Below are 16,459 nucleotides of genomic sequence, written 5' to 3'. Positions count from 1 at the left end.
AGGGTAGAGTGAAAGCTAGTTATGCTGCCTTACCATAGTCAGTTTGGTGAGTGTTAATGGTGAGTTTCCTTTTGAGAAGAAATTGAAGCCTCTTGAAGGGTTTGCAAAGTCTTTTTAAGGCATCACGGAAGCCTGGAGTATTATTGCTTTTCTTGTTTTAGAGCTGAAATTACGAAGAAAACACATTTTATGCATACTTCTTCAAGTGAAAGTCACAAGAATGTTCTTTTTTTTTTTTTTGAGAGAGAGAGTCTCACTCTGTCGCCCAGGCTGGAGTGCAGTGGCGCCATCTCGGCTCACTGCAACCTCCGTCTCCCAGGTTCAAGTGATTCTTGTGCCTCATCTTCCCGAGTAGCTGGGATTACAGGCGTGTGCCACCACACCCAACTAATTTTTGTAGTTTTAGTAGAGACAGGGTTTCACCATGTTGGCCTGGCTGGTCTTGAACTTCTGACCTCAGGTGATCGCCGGCATCGGCCTACAGGCATGAGCCACCATGCCCAGCCACAAAAATGTTGCTGATTTTTGTCCCTGATGATCTGAGATTTTTTTTCTGGGTCTAAAATTCTGTGATTTCTTCCAAAGTCCAGAACCCAAAGAAAATTGATGTTCTTATGCATAGTTCTCTTAAATCTAGAGAATGAATGTCAGACATAGAAACTGATTATCTTTTCTAGATTAGAGGATAGGATCCTGAAGAGGAAGTCATAAGTGACTTCCCCAAGGTTACATAGGTAGGAAATAGCAGAGCTTGGATTCAAACTCGTGAAGGTTGGCTCCAGAGTCTGTACATTTAATCTCTTACTATGATTAATAATTATGTAATAATTATTATTTTTAATAGAGACAGGGTCTTGCTATGTTGCCCAGGCTGGTCTCGAACTCCTGAGCTCATTCAGGAAAAGATCATAAGAATTGGAGTCTAGTAAAGAGTATCCAGAGATTTTTGTGTTGAGCAGAATTTACACATAAACATAACTGGTTTAACTGAGTGTGGTGACATGTGCCTGTAGTCCCAGGTACTCAGCAGGCTGAGGTAGGAGGATTGCCTGAGCCCAGGAGTTCAAGGCTTCAGTGAGCTGTGATCCTGCCACTGCACTCCTGCTTGGGCAACAGAGTGAGACCCCCACCTCTAAAAATAAAAAATATGGCGTGTAAATTTACTTGTAAGAGGTAAGAAAGGAAGCTCCATGGCTGTTTCACATTTGTGTCTGCTAGAACATTTGGATTTTTTTTTTTTTTTTTTTTTGAAGCGGAGTCTTGCTCTGTCACCCAGGTTAGAGTGCAGTAGCGTGATCTCAGCTCAGTGCAGCCTCTTCCTCTCAGGTTCAAGTGATTCTCCTGCCTCAGTCTCCCGAAAAGCTGGGATCACAGGTGCGCGCCACCACACCCAGCTAATTTTTGTATTTTTGGTAGAGATGGGATTTCACCATGTTGGCCAGGCTGTTCTTGAACTCCTGACCTTAGGTGATCCCCCCACCTTGGCCTCCCAAAGTGCTGGAATTACAGGCGTGAGCCACTGCATCCAGCCTGGATTTCTTTTTTTAAAGTGTGCAGTTCAGTGATATTATCCCATGTGTTTGGTTTGGATTATTCTGTGTAAATTGGATTTGTCTGAAAAGAAACTCCACAGGAGGCAGAATTACTCTTATTTAAAATACTCATGTTTTCAGTGGTGGTACACAAAAATTCATAGAAGATTATGAAATGACCGGGTGCAGTGGTGCATACCTGTTAGTCCCAGCTACTTGGGAGGCTGAGGTGTGACGATCGCTTGAGCGCAAGAGTTCGAGACTAGCCTCAGCAACATAGCAAGACCCTGTCTCTTAAAAAAGAAAGAATATTATGAAATATGAGTTTTTTTTAAATTATAAAAAGTGAATGTTTTTCTGTCCATTTCTACCCGGTTAAAAAATAATTATCCTCCTTTGTGCCTGTTGTTTTTATTAGACAGATTCTTTGAAAGAGCAAATCTAAGTTGTGGTTTTAGTCATTTAGGATTCCTTCAGGTGGTGTTAGTGCATGAATTCAGCCAATTCTATTTGTTTATTTGTTACTATTATTAATAATAACAATAGAGACAGAGTCTTGCTGTGTTGCCCAGGCTGGTCTCAAACTCCTGAGCTCAAAAGATCCTTCTGCCTTGGCTTCCCAAAGTGCTGGGATTACAGGCCCTCAGCCAGTTTTCTTTGAGTGCAGACCCGGTGTTTTCTCCATTTACACACTGGAACTAAGGCAAAAGAGGAGGGTAAGGGATGTGATTGGGGTTACACTTTGCTTGTACTTTTTCCCTACTTCTAGAGCCTGGTCCTGTACACTTTTTGTGATAGCCAGTGTTACTCTCAGCATCTCACTGTCTCTTGATGGAATTCCTCTTACTGGAATTAAGGGAGGATTATTGAGCCTTAAAACTTAGTTTTGTCTTAGTGTGACTGAAAAGTATTGGTATAACTTTCCTTGTCATAATCTTTGCCATTCCTGTGACTTATAGGGATTTGGAGAAAAATATTCAGATAGCACAATATCATTAACCTAAATTTGAAGACATTACTAGCAACACCTTTTTTTCCCCCATCACAAGTATTTTTGTTAGTCCCCAAATTAGTCTTTTTGGTTAAATATGTCATTGCAGATCCAAAGTTTTACTTTTTATATACTGTTTATTGGGTTGTATAAAGTCGTCTCTCATTCCAAAAGAATATTTTTGCTGTCAAAAAGTTTCTGAGTAAATGGAAGATATAGTTGTTTGACATCAGAAAAAGATGAGTTATAATTTCTATAGTTTACTACATGTTGGTGTTCATGCTCAGAAAAATTTAAATATTTGTCCTCAACTACCAAAAACTTAAAGTGGTTAAACATAATCATGTTGTAAGATTTAATTACAAATTTTTGTACTAAAGGGAAGTTGCTAGGAAATAGAGCAATAATTTTTGTTAATTTGGAAACCATGGCAACACAGTAAATATTATGTCTCTTAATTTGTCTTTCAGTGTTTTTTTGGCATGAGTGTCATGGAAGAGTAAACAAAATTAAACACAGTGAACTCTGAGTCTTTGCTACCTGAGTTAGTCATTTTCTTTGAATGTTTTACTTTCTCAAATTTTATATTTCAAATTTCTTGAAATTAAAGCATAGTCTTTAAAGGCCTAAATTGTACATAATCTCTCTTTTGTCCATGCCATTTGCATAGGTTTTATATTATGGATGTATGTGCTGCTGGCAATTCCAGACCTTGTTGGCTCAGTTTGGTGCATTTCTGTCAAATTATGAGTTGTAAATTTGCCTCCTGTAAAATAGCAGTTTTAGCACCATCAACACTGTGATACAAAAGTTTTAAAGCTAGAGGATTTTCTTCTTTTAAAGTCATTTGAGTGTATTTTCATGTACTACTATAGTATTTTGTTTTGTTTTGTTTTGTTTTTGACATGAGGTCTTGCTAGGTTGCCCAAGCCAGACTCGAATTCCTAGGCTCAAGTGATTCTCCCACATTGCCTCCTGAGTAGCTGGGATTACAGGCACCACTACCATGCCTGGCTTGTTTTTGAAAAACATTAAGATTTTGGCAATAATATAAGTATCCATGAGTCCAGCACCCAGCATTATCAAATGTTAACTTGTTGTCACAGTTGTTTCAGATCTTTTCTTTAAAATGTTAGGAAGAAAGGAAGGGAGAAAGAGATATAAACCAAGTTTAAGGTCCTTTGTTTCGTTCCCCAGGCCTATCCCCCTCCTTCCTTCTATTAAGGATTCAGTGTGATAAAATAAAAATGTGTCCTTCCTGTTCATGTTTTAAAAGTTCTAATGACTTCTGGTCCTGCCACCTGGAGCCAATGTAGCTATGAGGGGCTGTGTCTTGCCACCACTGCCCAGGCCAGGCATGGTGTTGGGTGTCAGGCCTGCCTCACATGTCTTGGGGTGCCCAGGGTAAAGGCAGGAGTAATGCTGACACCTGTAAGCAAACTGAAGTGCGATGACAGTCTCAAAGGGTCTGGGATGTCAGCCATAGCATCTGGCCCCACTCAGAGGGTTCTGTGAGAGACAAGTTGATTGTTAAAGAGGTTGCAGAGCTTGAGCTTATTTACCTTGTACATGTCAAGTGTATTTCCTGATCTAAAAAGCTTCATTGCTTTCTGCTGACTGTAACCCCAGACAAGGGTTACTACCAGGGTGGAAAATTTCAGCTTGAAACTGGACTTCCTGATGCTTGTAACATGGTGCCTTCCAAAGTCAAATGCCTGACCAGGATCTGGTACCCCAACATCACAGAGATGGGGGAAATACATCTAAAGTTTACTGAGGACATTCGATTGACAGCACTGGCTGGGCTCCCACGAGAACATTGAAGGATGTTGTTTGGAGATTAAATTATTTGTTTACTAATCTTCTGAATTTTGATGATCCACTGAATGTTGAAGCTGCAGAACATCATTTGTGGGACAAGGAGGACTTCTTGAATAAAGTAGATGACTACATCAAGTGTTAATGCCAGATGATAAAAGGAGAAGATTGCAGGCCCGTGGATTGTGTGTTATAGTTTGTCTCTAGCGTGAAAAAGCAGCAAGAGGCAGCGCCTCCTCTCCCCTGTCCCCTGACTCTCCCTCTCAGTCCCCCTGCATTGTCCCAGTCCTGTGACCATGTTGTCCTGAAGAAGACCATCCTCATGACTGCCCATTGTAGATGGAGAATTCAACATAAAGACAGCAAGAAAACGTATTTGGGTTTCTAAAGAATTATCTGGTTACCTTATGTTTTAGGCTGTTCTTTCATTGCTAATAGACAAGACTGAGTAATTTATTAAAAAAAGAGGTTTAATTGGCTTATCGTTCTGCAGGCTGTGCAAGCATGGCACTGGCATTTACTTGGCTTCTGGGGAGGCCTCAGGGAGCTTTTACTTATGGTGGAAGGTGAAGCAGGAGCTGGCATGTCATGTGGTGAGAGCAGAAATGAGAGCGCAAGGGGGACAGCCAGATCTCATGAGAACTTAACTGTTGTGTGGACACACCACGCTGTGAGGGATCCACTCCCATGACCCAAATACCTCCCACCAGGCCTTACCTCCAGAACTGGGGATTACATCTCAACATGATATTTGGAAGAGACATCTAAACTATATCATCTTAACATGTTTACTTTTTTGAACTCATATTGTTTAGGCTGTTGGTGATATTCTTGAGAAGTTGTAGTGGACCCAAAATTGAGGCTGGAGCTTTCTTATTCTTTTCCCAGACAAAATTGGTTTTCTGCTGAAGTGATGCTCATGATGTGTTCAGTGTAACTTGCAGATTGGAATAAGAAGCCTGCTACAAATTGTGATTGGATGCAAATGCCCTTAGTGTCCTCTGTGCATGTTGGCCCTATCTAGATGTCGTGAAGTTTCCCAGAATGCATAAAGTCTTTCACTGTAGACATTTTTATTGAAATGCATATTTTATTTAATTTAAGTATATTTTGGACCAATTAAATTAATTTTTTACAATGTAATGCTTTATTTTTTGTATTCTCATTTTGTATTTTGTATTTTCATTGTATAGGGCAAAGATGTTGGGTTGGCCGAGGGTGGTGGCTCACACTTGTAATCCTAGCACTTTGGGAGGCCGAGGTGGTGGGCAGATTGTGTGAGCCCAGGAGTTGAGACCAGCTGGGGCAATATGGTGAAACCCTGTCTCTACAAAAAATACAAACATTAGCCAGACATGGTGACATGTGCCTGTAGTTCCAGCTACTCAGGAGGCTGAGGTGGGAGGATTACCTGAGCCCAGGGAGATCGAGGCTGTGATGAGCCATGATCATGCCCTGGGCAACAGAGTGAGACCCTGTCTCCAAAAAAAAAAAAAAAAAAAAAAAAGGAAAAATGTTGGGTCAGCCACCTATTGAAGAGAAATACAAAGAAACTATGAAAGACATTATTCGTTTTGTCCAAATGCAACAAGAATATGGCTCTGAAAAGTCATCTCTTGCTTTCAAGTCCACATATGGCAAGGACATTTTGGAGCTCTTTGAAACTAGATCTGGATGATAAAAATAAAAACAAACAAACAGAAAGGCAGGAAGCCCATTCTCACATGCCGCTCAGAGGAAACTGGCTGGAGCTGCGACCTGCTGGGGTTGGTGTTCCTGCAGTGGTCATATGATCATGAGCCAGTAGCTACTTCTTAGAGTGCCAGACCCTGGCTGTCCTGAGGGACAGGAGAGATACCTCAGGAATCAGCCCAAACAATGTCTGATGCTACTGAGACTGTACCTGTGACCACCTTCTTATTTGCTTTGACTCCGCGCCCTGCCTGGGGTGAGCCTCTTAGGTCTTGGAGGACCAGGATTCAGCAGCAGCATGTGCCATACTTGGCCAGGTTAACACACATTGGAGGAAGAGCCCAGAAAAAAGACAGGTGGATTTATTCCAGTTTTTAAACATTTGAACTAATGAAATCAAATGAGAAATAAATGTTTGTCTGGTTTCAAAAAAACATTTTAATATGTATCACCATAAACCTTGTTTATAGGGTTTTTGTATATTGCCTTCTAAGAGCTCTATAGACACAGGGGTGTAAAGCAGGTAGCACTATGGTGGAAAACTGCCAGAATAGTAAGTAGTTCAGTATAACTGGAGAGGGGCTAGGGAATGGGAGGAGGTGATGTTAGAGAGGAAATAGGGACCAATCATGAAAAGATTTGTGTGCTGAGGAATTTACTTTTGATTTTCAAAGCTGTGGGGAGCCATTAAAGGGTAAATCCTTTTTCAGATTTGAATTACAGTATAATTGCTTTAGCCACCCAGTGGAGAGTGAGTGGTGGAAGGTAGAAGGCAGAAAACAGTTAGGAAGCTGTTATAGTTTTTGATTTATTTTTTGAAGCAGGGTCTCGCTCTGTTGCCCAGGCTATAGTGCAGTGGTACAATCTTAGCTCACTGCAACCTCCGCTTCCTGGGTTCTGGGACTACAGGCATGCACCACGACAACCAGCTAATTTTTGTGTTTTTTGTAGAGATGGGGTTTTGCTTTGTTGCCCAGGCTGGTCATGAAGCTGTTGTAGTTATCTTAGTGAAAGATGATGAGAACATGAAATAAGACAGTGACAATGGGAATACAGAGGAAGGTCTGGATGGAAGAAATAGTAAAGAGAATCTTGATGGGAGCAAAGTAGTTGAGACTTAGCATCTGAATATGGAGGGAGAATAGAAAAGAGGAAGGACCCTTATGATGAGTCTTTGTGTCATATTTTGGGTAATGGGGTAGTTGATGGGAAATGTAAAAAAGAAGAGGAAGGTTAAGGGAACGATTATAAATTAAATTAGGGTTGTATTGAGTCTGAGGTTCTAGTGGGAGAGCCTCAATTTTTTTTTTTGGATACGGAGTGTCACTCTGTCGCCCAGGTTAGAGCACTGTGGCAAGATCTTGCGCTACCATGCCTGGCTAATTTTTGTTTTTAGTAGAGATGGGGTTTTACATGTTGCCCAGGCTGGCCTTGAACTCCTGAGCTCAAGTGATCTGCCCACCTCTCAAAGTGCCAGGACTACAGGCATGAGCCACTGTGTCCGGCCTGAATAAAAAAATAAATAAATAAAGATGCTTTACAAATTTGTATGTCATCCTTGCACAGAGGCCATACTAATCTCTGTAGCTTTCTAATTTTAGTATATGTGCTGCCATAGTGAACACAGCCTCAATTTTTAATAGCCAGTTGGATCAGGATTGTGGGAGAAAATTCTAGCTTGGGCATAGAGATTTACAGACTAACAGTATGACCCAGAAGAGAATATAGAATGAAATGAGCAAGAGCTGAAGCTTGAAAGCTTTGGTTATATTAACATTTAGGATGCTAGCTTATGAAGGATTCTGAAGGAGAGAGAGGAGAGAATAAAGAGGAAAACCAGGAGACACTAGTATTGGAGAAAGCTGAGATGAGAGTTTTAAGAAAGAATGTGTGTTTAGTGATAGCAGAAGTCCAGAAAAGACAGATGAGATAAGAATAGAAAAATTCTATTGGGTTTGGTAGTTAGAGGTCATTAGTGACTTTTGTGATGAGCAATTTCAATAAGGCGATGTGAGCAGAAGCCAGATTGCAGTCATTTGAAGAGAGTGAGAAGTGAGAAGGGAGGTGTGAGAAAGCTTAGCTGTAAAGAGAAGATAGGGTAGAATTGGACCAGGGTGAGATTTTTTGCTTGCCTTTTAAAGATCAGAGAGACTTTGAACCTAGTTATGATGAAGAGAGTGAACCAATAGAAGTAGAGAGCAAAGACCCAGAAGAGAGATCAGATGATTGGGACAAAGTCCAGGGAAGGATATTATAAAATGGAGGGCGTGTATGGGTGTGAGTGTGTGTGATGGGGCTTGGGAGGGTTTGACTTTCAACAACAGAAGAGACAGCTCTTCCAGTAGAACCACAGGGAAAGTAAGAAAGAAGGGAAGACTGGGAAGTCTGTTAGTGGCTTTGGAGGGTGTGGAGGGAATGCCTTCTTCAGACCTTAAAATGCCTTCTGTCATGAAAGCATTGGCACAGGAGGGGAAATACTAAAAGTATCAGAACTGGAATAATGAAAGAAGTGCTGAACTGATAAGGTCTTGCAGAGAAACTTTTTCCATTGATAAATCAGATCATTTACATTATATATCTTGGAAATACCTTCCTGTTTTTGTTGTTGTTTTTTAAATAGGCTACACATTGATTGGTACCCATTTTGTTTTTAAAAACCTTGTATGGTTCATTGTGCAGTAGTCTCTTCTTCATGTGATTTTGCTTTCTGAGGCTTCAGTTACTTACGTTTGACCATAGTTTGAAAATATTAAATAGAAAATTTCAGAAATAGTTTGTTTATTTTTGTTTAAATTGTGCGCTGTTCTGAGTAGCATGATGAAATCTCGCATCATCCTGTACAGGACATGAATCATCCCTTTGTCTAGTGTATGTACACAGTGTATGCTACCTGCTAGATAGTCTCACGGGAGCCGGCTCTGTTATCAGGTTGACTGTCATGGTATCACATTGTTTGTGTTTGAGTAACCTTTAGTTTATTTAATAATGACCCCAAAGAGGAAGAGTGATTCTGGCAATTTGGATATGCCAAAGAGAAGCCATAAAATTCTTCCTTTAAGTGAAAAGATGGAAGTTCTCAACTTAGTAAGGAAAAAAAATTGTGTGCTGAGGTTGCTAAGGTCTATGGTAAGAACGCATCTTCTATTCATGAAATAGTGAAGAAAGAAAAGAAAAATCTATGCTAGTTTTCCTACTACATCTCAAACCGCAGAAGTTATAGCCAGTGTGTGTGATAAGTATATTATGATGGAAAAGACTAGATTTCTGAGTGGAAGACATGAACAGAAACATGTTCTGATTGATGTCAGTGGGATAGGGTTTGGTACCATTTGCAGTTTCAGGCATCTATGTGGGGGCTTGGAACTTACCTCCCTTGGATAAGGGGGAACTACTACTTAGAGTACATACATCCTGAAGAAATACACTTATTTGTGGTTCATTAGATACAGTACTTAAATATACATACCCTTCTCCTCCTCCCAGATAGTAGTCTCAAGTGAAATTCAATTTATGGATTATATTTTAGGGAAACAGCACTGCCTAGCCCATTGAGTAGATTCCTCCTACTTGTAGACCCATTGGATGGATGGAAAATTTAGAATATGATTGATTGGCCTCACAGGAGTCTCTGATTTGGAATGCCACCATGAGCCACAACAAGTTAATTTTAGCCTGTTCCCCTCTGTTTATTTAACTGAAGCAGTAACAAAATCCACATTTAAATATCAGAAAGTTTAAGAGTGCTTTGGGTATTGGGCATCACAGAATATAACTAATCACATTTTACTTTGAGACATTTTTACCTCACTTGTTCCTTGTTTCAGGTAAATTAATTCCACAATGGAATAGTAAGGATGGAGATAGAGTTGAGATGGAGAAACTTGTTAGAATTAGAAAACTTGATGTATTGTAAGTGAAAGTACTAGGAGCCTGTTTGGAAGTGGAGGGAGTCTGTTGGAGTAGGTGGAGAGGATGGATTCAAGGGATGTTGTAAAGGAAGATTTGTTAAGGAAATAGGAGGTCCTCAGACCTTGGGTTTGAACAAGAGTGGCAAGATTCCATTTCTGGAGACTGGAAAATAAGGAAGCAAAGCCCGTTGGCTGGGGGAAGATGAGATTGATTTTATTCACTCTGGTTTTGGTGCTGACAAGACAGATGTTAGAAATGTAAGTTTTTATTTTGGTAGAGAAGTCAGAGCTTGAGATGCTAGATTTGAGTCATTCTCATTGGCTGGTAGTTGAAACTGTGGAGTAAAAAATGAGAGTAAAGGCTGTGTACAGTAAAAGGAGATATCTACATTTGGTTAGTAGATACCGTGTATAGTAAAAGGAGAAGATTGTCTACATATCTAGTTCTCTATTCAGAGAACTAGAATAGTATTATTTCATAGAAAAGAGATAATCTGTGCTAAGTTGAAAATCCTAGGATAATTATCCAAAGTAAGCTTTTATGATTTGTCTAAGGATATGCAATTATACTTGGACTATAAATATGTAAGTTGGAGGCAATGCGGTTAAGAGTGTGAACTGAAGTAAGATTCTTAGGATGTAGATCTTAGCTCCAATATTTGCTTGTTGGGGGAAGGCAAGTTACTTAACCCTTCTGTACTTCAAGGGGTTATTTTGTGGAATAAAAGAAAATAAGGCCAGGTATGGTGACTCACACCTGTAGTCCCACCACTTTGGGAGGCCGAGGCAGGCAGATTGCTTGAGTCCAGGAGTTCAAGACCAGCCTGGGCAACACGGTAAAACCTTGTCTCTACAAAAACAAAACCAAAAATTGTTTGGGTGTCGTGGTGCATGCCTATAGGTTCAGCTACTCAGGAGGCTGAGATGGGAAGATCACTTGAGCCTGGGAGGTCAAGGCTGCAGTGAGCCAAGATCACGCCACTGCACTCTAGCTTGGGTGCCAGAGTGAGAGCCTGTCCCTGCCCCCCACCCCCAACCCTGCAAAAAAAGAAAGAAAATAAGGATTTATCCTTGCTAAGTGAGTGGTCAAACCATGGTAGATATATTATCTGGATAGTTTGGGTTTTCTATTGTGAGGTGGTTATTCAGATAATTTAGTTTAATTTTATAAATATCAAGAGCAAAGGTAAGATTTAGTACAGTTGTAATTGGATCCTGATGTATTATTTAATCATTATTTCCCAAACTGTGTTTCTTGGAGCATGACCCTTGAAGTATCATTTAGGGTTTATTTAGTAATGTGGTCAAGTCTGAGAAATACTATATATTCTATCGTCTTCTTTGAAATTCATAAAGCATATTGTTAAGGACTGTGATTTTAAAAAAAGTTTAACTTAGCATTTTCCAAACTTGTTATTAATAGGTTATAAACTCCCCTTTATCCCATTTTATATATTAAATTTTATATATTAGAATTTTATGTATTTTAGTATTTATTTAGCTGAGGCATTTTTGATGCATTCAGTCTCATCTATTTAAAAAATTTAAATTGAGATATAATTCACATGCCATCAAAACCATTCACCATTTAAAAATATTGTTTTTTAAAATATATTTACAAAGATGCGCAACTATCACCTACCTAATTACATAATATTTCATCAGCGCAAAAAGAAACCTCATACCACTTAGCAGTCACTCCTCATCTTCCCCTTCCCCAACCCCTGGCAACCAGTAATCTACTTTCTGTCTTTATGTTTTTGCCTATTCTGGACATTTCATACACAAAGAATCATGCAATATGTGACCTTTTGTGTCTGGCTTCTTTGTCTTCGCAAAATGTTTTCAAGGTTCATTCATGTTGTACCCTGTTTCAGTGCTCCATTTCTTTTTAAGGCTGAATAATATTCCATTGTATGGGTAATCTCGCTTGTTTGTTCCTTCATCAGTTGATGGATATTTGGGTTATTTCTACTTTTCGACTATTATGAATAATGCTGCTATGAACATTCATTTACAGGTTTTTGTGTGGATATATGTTCCCATTTCTCTTAGGTACATAGTTAGAGGTGGATGGATGGTATCACTGTATTTAACTTTTGAGGAACTGCCTCAGCAATTTACAAAGCAATTGTGCCATTTTACATTTACCCCTGTAATATATGAGCATTCTGATTTCTCCTATATGAGCATTCTGATTTCTCCACATGCTTGCCAATTCTGGTTATTTTTAGTTGAAAAACATTTTTTGTTATAGCCATCCTAGTGGATATCGAGTATCTGATGTTGAGCATCTTTTTATGTACTTATTGGTCATTTTTACATCTTCTTTGGAGAAATGTCTATTTAAATCCTTTGCTCATTTTAAAATTATTTGTGTTTTTATTGTATCTCATCTACTTTTCTCAAATTCCAAAAGAACATAATACAAAATTCTGCTGGTAGAGGAAGTATCTAATGTAGAAATACATAAACCATAGTACATGTTTAGTTCTCTTTTCCTGGAAGTTCTGTTTTTTTTTTTTTTTTTTTTTTTTTTAGACTGAGTCTTGCTCTGTCCAGGCTGGAGTGCAGTGGCATAATCTCGGCTCACTGCAGCCTCCACTCCTGGGTCAAGTGATTATCCTGCCTCAGCCTCGCAAGTAGCTGGGATTACAGGCTCATACCACCATGCCCAGCTAATTTGTGTATTTTTAGTAGAGACGGGGTTTCACCATGTTGTCCAGGCTGGTCTTGAACTCCTGACCTAGTGATCAACCCGCCTAGGCCTCAAATGTAATCCCAAAGTGCTGGGATTACAGGTTTGAGCCACCGCGCACAGAGCCTTTTTTTTTAAAACAATAATTTAAAGTTTATTCCAGTTATAATGCAGATTATTCTGACTTTAAGGTAGCATCGTATGGCATTCTTCTGAGTCCATTCCTGAGATACTCTATTGTACTTTTATGTCTGTCCATTTTATGGATCCATGCACTCTCTGGCACTAGGGGGTCATCTGGATTTGGATCACATAGCAGTGAACAAATAGATAAAATAACTTTAGAAATAATTTTAAAGCAGGCAACCACTGTGATCTTAGAATATCAAGACAAATGCTGCCATTGCTGTTAATATTTGGATGATAAATCCTTGTTGTACATGCAACCTTAGGTGGTTTGAAGGGGTAGTCTGTAGGAAAATGAATTGTCAAAAAGAATACACTGCTTTGATATGGGGTGTCATTAGGTCCCATAATTGTGGCTCGCCAATGGTTTCATTGGCAAGTATCTGCAGTATCATCCCCAACTGAACCTGCAGAACATTGTGCTGGAGGATCATGGGCCAAAGCACTAAGTTCCTTATTAATCTGTCTTAGTGCCATGGTATGTGCTTGTCTTCTGGCTCCTCACTCTTGGTATGTGCTTAAAGATCTGGACAAAACTCTTGGTTACGCCGGAGGTGGGACAGCGTTGTCTCGTCTCACACCGGCTCTGCCAGACACAAGCTGTTGGTATTGTGGAGACGACTCTCACGACAACTTCGTGTCTGGCTAACTGTAGCTGTAGCTCTGCAATGACTGAAGAGCAGTTTTTTGTGCTCTTCCTGATGGGGTTCCACCCCCAAATCCACAAATTCTTGTGAGCTGCAGTGAGGTACTGGCTCGAACTGGGACAGGCCACCGTCAGGCCGAGAAGTTCTTTCTTAGTGCCCTTTATATGATTCCTAATTATTCATTGAGTGATAAAGTGAATATTCTACAAATTTAAAAGTTCTGTGAGTTTAAATACAACCTAATGCATTTGTTCTGGGAGTGATCAAAGCCCATGATTTTCACTTTTTTTTTTTTTTTTTTTTTAAACGGAGTCTTGCTCTGCTGCCCAGGCTGGAATGCAGTGGTGCCATCTCGGCTCACTGCAACCTTTGTCTCCCAGGTTCAAGTGATTCTTCTGCCTCAGCCTCCCAAGTAGCTGGGACTACAGACACACGCCACCATGCCTGGCTAATTTTTGTATTTTTAGTAGAGATGGGGTTTCACCGTATTGGCCAGGCTGGTCTTGAACTCCTGACCTTGTGATCCGCCCGCCACGGCCTCCCAAAGTGCTGGGATTACAGGCGTGAGCCACCATGCCCGGCCTCGATTTTCGCTGTCATTTTATGTTTCCATTTGACTCAAGCATGTAGTGAGAAATGAATGTAATTGTATCTAAATTTTTTTTGTGTGTTATCATTTTTACTATAGGAAGAATAAATTTCTATAAATATGCAGTAGGATATACCCTTTATAATCAATCTTAATATGCCTCGTATTTGGAAGCGTAATAATCAGAATCACTTTTAGAAACCTGGTCCTATGACCTACCTGACTTCAGGTAACTTCTGAACCTGAATTTTCAGTTTCTGAATTTCTATATTAACTTTATTATAACAGTTGGGGTCATATCAGCCTAAAGACTCTAAAAGTATTTAAATAATTTAGGCTTCTGAATACTTCTAATTTATATCTTATTCTGACTTTTAAATTAGCCAACCTATTTTGGTAAAATATATGTAACATGAAATTTATCATGGTAACTATATTGAAGTATATAGTTTAGTGGCATTATATTCATTTGCATTGTCATGCAACCATCACCACTATCCTTAAGAACTCTGTCATCATCCAGTACTGGAACTTTGTACTCATTAAATAGTAAGTCCCATTTCCCCCTACGCTCAGTCCGTGGCAACCACTATTCTGCTTTCTGTCTGTATGGATATGACTACTTTAGGTTTCTCATTAAGTGGAAGTATACAATATTTGTCCCTTTGTGTCTGTCTTATTTCATTTAGTATAATGTCTTCAAGATTCATCCATGTAGCATGTATCAAAATTTTCTTTTTAAGGCTGAATAATCCAAAGTATGTATATGCCATAATTTGTCTATCCATTCATCCATTGATAGATATTTGGGTTGTTTCTACATTTTGACTATTGTGAATAATGCTGCTATGAACACTGGTATATAAATATATGTTGTCTCTGCTTTCCAGTTTTTTTGTATATATATCCATAAGTGGAATTATTGGATCAAATGGTAATTCTGTGTTTTAGCCAACTTTATTTTGTTTTGTTTGTTTGTTTGTTTGTTGAGACAGAGTTTTACTTTGTTGCCCAGGCTGGAGTGCAGTAGTGCAATCTCGGCTCACTGTAACCTCTGCCTCCCGGGTTCAAGTGATTCTTGTGCCTCAGCCTCCCGAGTAGCTGGGATTACAGGTGTGCACCACCACGCCCAGCTAATTTTTTCCGTTTTTAGTAGAGATAGGGTTTCGCCATGTTGACCAGGCTGGTCTTGAACTCCTGGCCTCCACTGATCCGCCCGCCTTGGCCCCCCAAAGTGCTGGGATTACAGGGGTGAGCCACCACGCCCAGCCTTTACTGTGAATTTAGTTAAATCTTGGTTGTCCTTTATTGTTGTATCCCATTTGTTTTGTATGTATGAGGTGTATATTAAAATGATTCTGTAGCAGCTCTTTCATGTGATTGTATTCTGAGGTGAAAATGCTAGTGTTAACTACCTAGAAGTGTGTTTTATGTACCCATAATTGTCTTTTCAAAAATAATTTTAAAATATATCATAATATTTTGTCTACTAGGTTGGAATCAGTGTTGGCTCCTTGCTACTCCTGCTAATCCATGTTCCTTCAAGCATCTAGTAACAAGTATAGAAAGAACCAGATAAAGTAGTTTTAAATCCCATTTATTTCTTTTAAAGCATGTAGTTTTAGTGGCCTCTCTTCAACACAGTCTCCAAGGGAGGTAACACTGAGTTGGCTAAGTAACAAAGGGAAGAGTGTTTGTGTGTCTCTGAAGCCCATGTTCTTTCTGTTCCTTTCCTTTTTGTAGTTAAAAATGTCTTATTAAAGAATATATTTTAATTATCTCTAAGTTGGGTTTTGTGAAGGAAGTCTCATTTTAGTATAGATTGTACAGAATTGGCCACAGACAAATCTTAGAAGGATAAAATTGGCATTCTTGAATTAAATTTCTAAAGGAAGCTTCGGGTACAAAGCTAATATACATGTAAATGAAAATTCCTGCACACTGATAGGGCTTTCTTAAAAAGGTTTGAAAGTTTTGATGCTTTGTGATTTTAAAATATATTTGCTATCTACTGAAGCATAAAAGCCTTGAAGTGTTTTCCTATTTAAAAAAAAAAAAAAGAAACTCTAATCAGAAAGTAGTGCCTACTGATAGAGGGGAGAAGAAGGCAGATAACTTGAAGCAGAGCATAGGTTTTGAAAAGATGGAGGCCAGTGTAAAATTCATGGGAGAAAACTAATTGCTCTAGATTGTTAGTGGTTACAGCTTACGGCTGGTAGATTACAATATACTTTGCAGGGGTTTTTCTATTGAAAGACCAGTTACACAGACTGGGAAATTGCCAAAATTGGAATAGTTGAGTAGCAGTTAACTATTTAACTCTCTCTGCTTCTTAGAAGCTTGCTATGACTTTGCCAGGCAAAACTAATTTCTCCCTCCTACATGCTTCCTTCCCATA

At 39.3% G+C, this 16,459-nt stretch overlaps 1 protein-coding gene, 1 non-coding gene and 2 pseudogenes across 51 annotated transcripts in view; 2 read left to right on the top strand and 2 right to left on the bottom strand.

The window, feature by feature from the left end:
- LRRFIP2 (LRR binding FLII interacting protein 2) overlaps positions 1-16,459 on the top strand; it is a 128,322-nt gene that overhangs the window by 33,507 nt on the left and 78,356 nt on the right. The gene's annotated exons all lie outside the window — the stretch shown is intronic.
- Positions 3,663-4,622, top strand: LOC144339109 (NEDD8-conjugating enzyme UBE2F pseudogene; annotated as a pseudogene).
- Positions 7,555-7,658, bottom strand: LOC114676522 (U6 spliceosomal RNA). Its single transcript, XR_003727590.1, has one exon. It is a non-coding gene; the product is annotated as a U6 spliceosomal RNA (small nuclear RNA).
- Positions 12,680-13,378, bottom strand: LOC697962 (ubiquitin-conjugating enzyme E2 D3 pseudogene; annotated as a pseudogene).

The sequence above is a fragment of the Macaca mulatta genome, chromosome 2, assembly GCF_049350105.2.
Source record: "Macaca mulatta isolate MMU2019108-1 chromosome 2, T2T-MMU8v2.0, whole genome shotgun sequence".
NCBI lineage: Eukaryota > Metazoa > Chordata > Mammalia > Primates > Cercopithecidae > Macaca > Macaca mulatta.
This window is presented reverse-complemented; position numbering and strand designations above follow the sequence as displayed.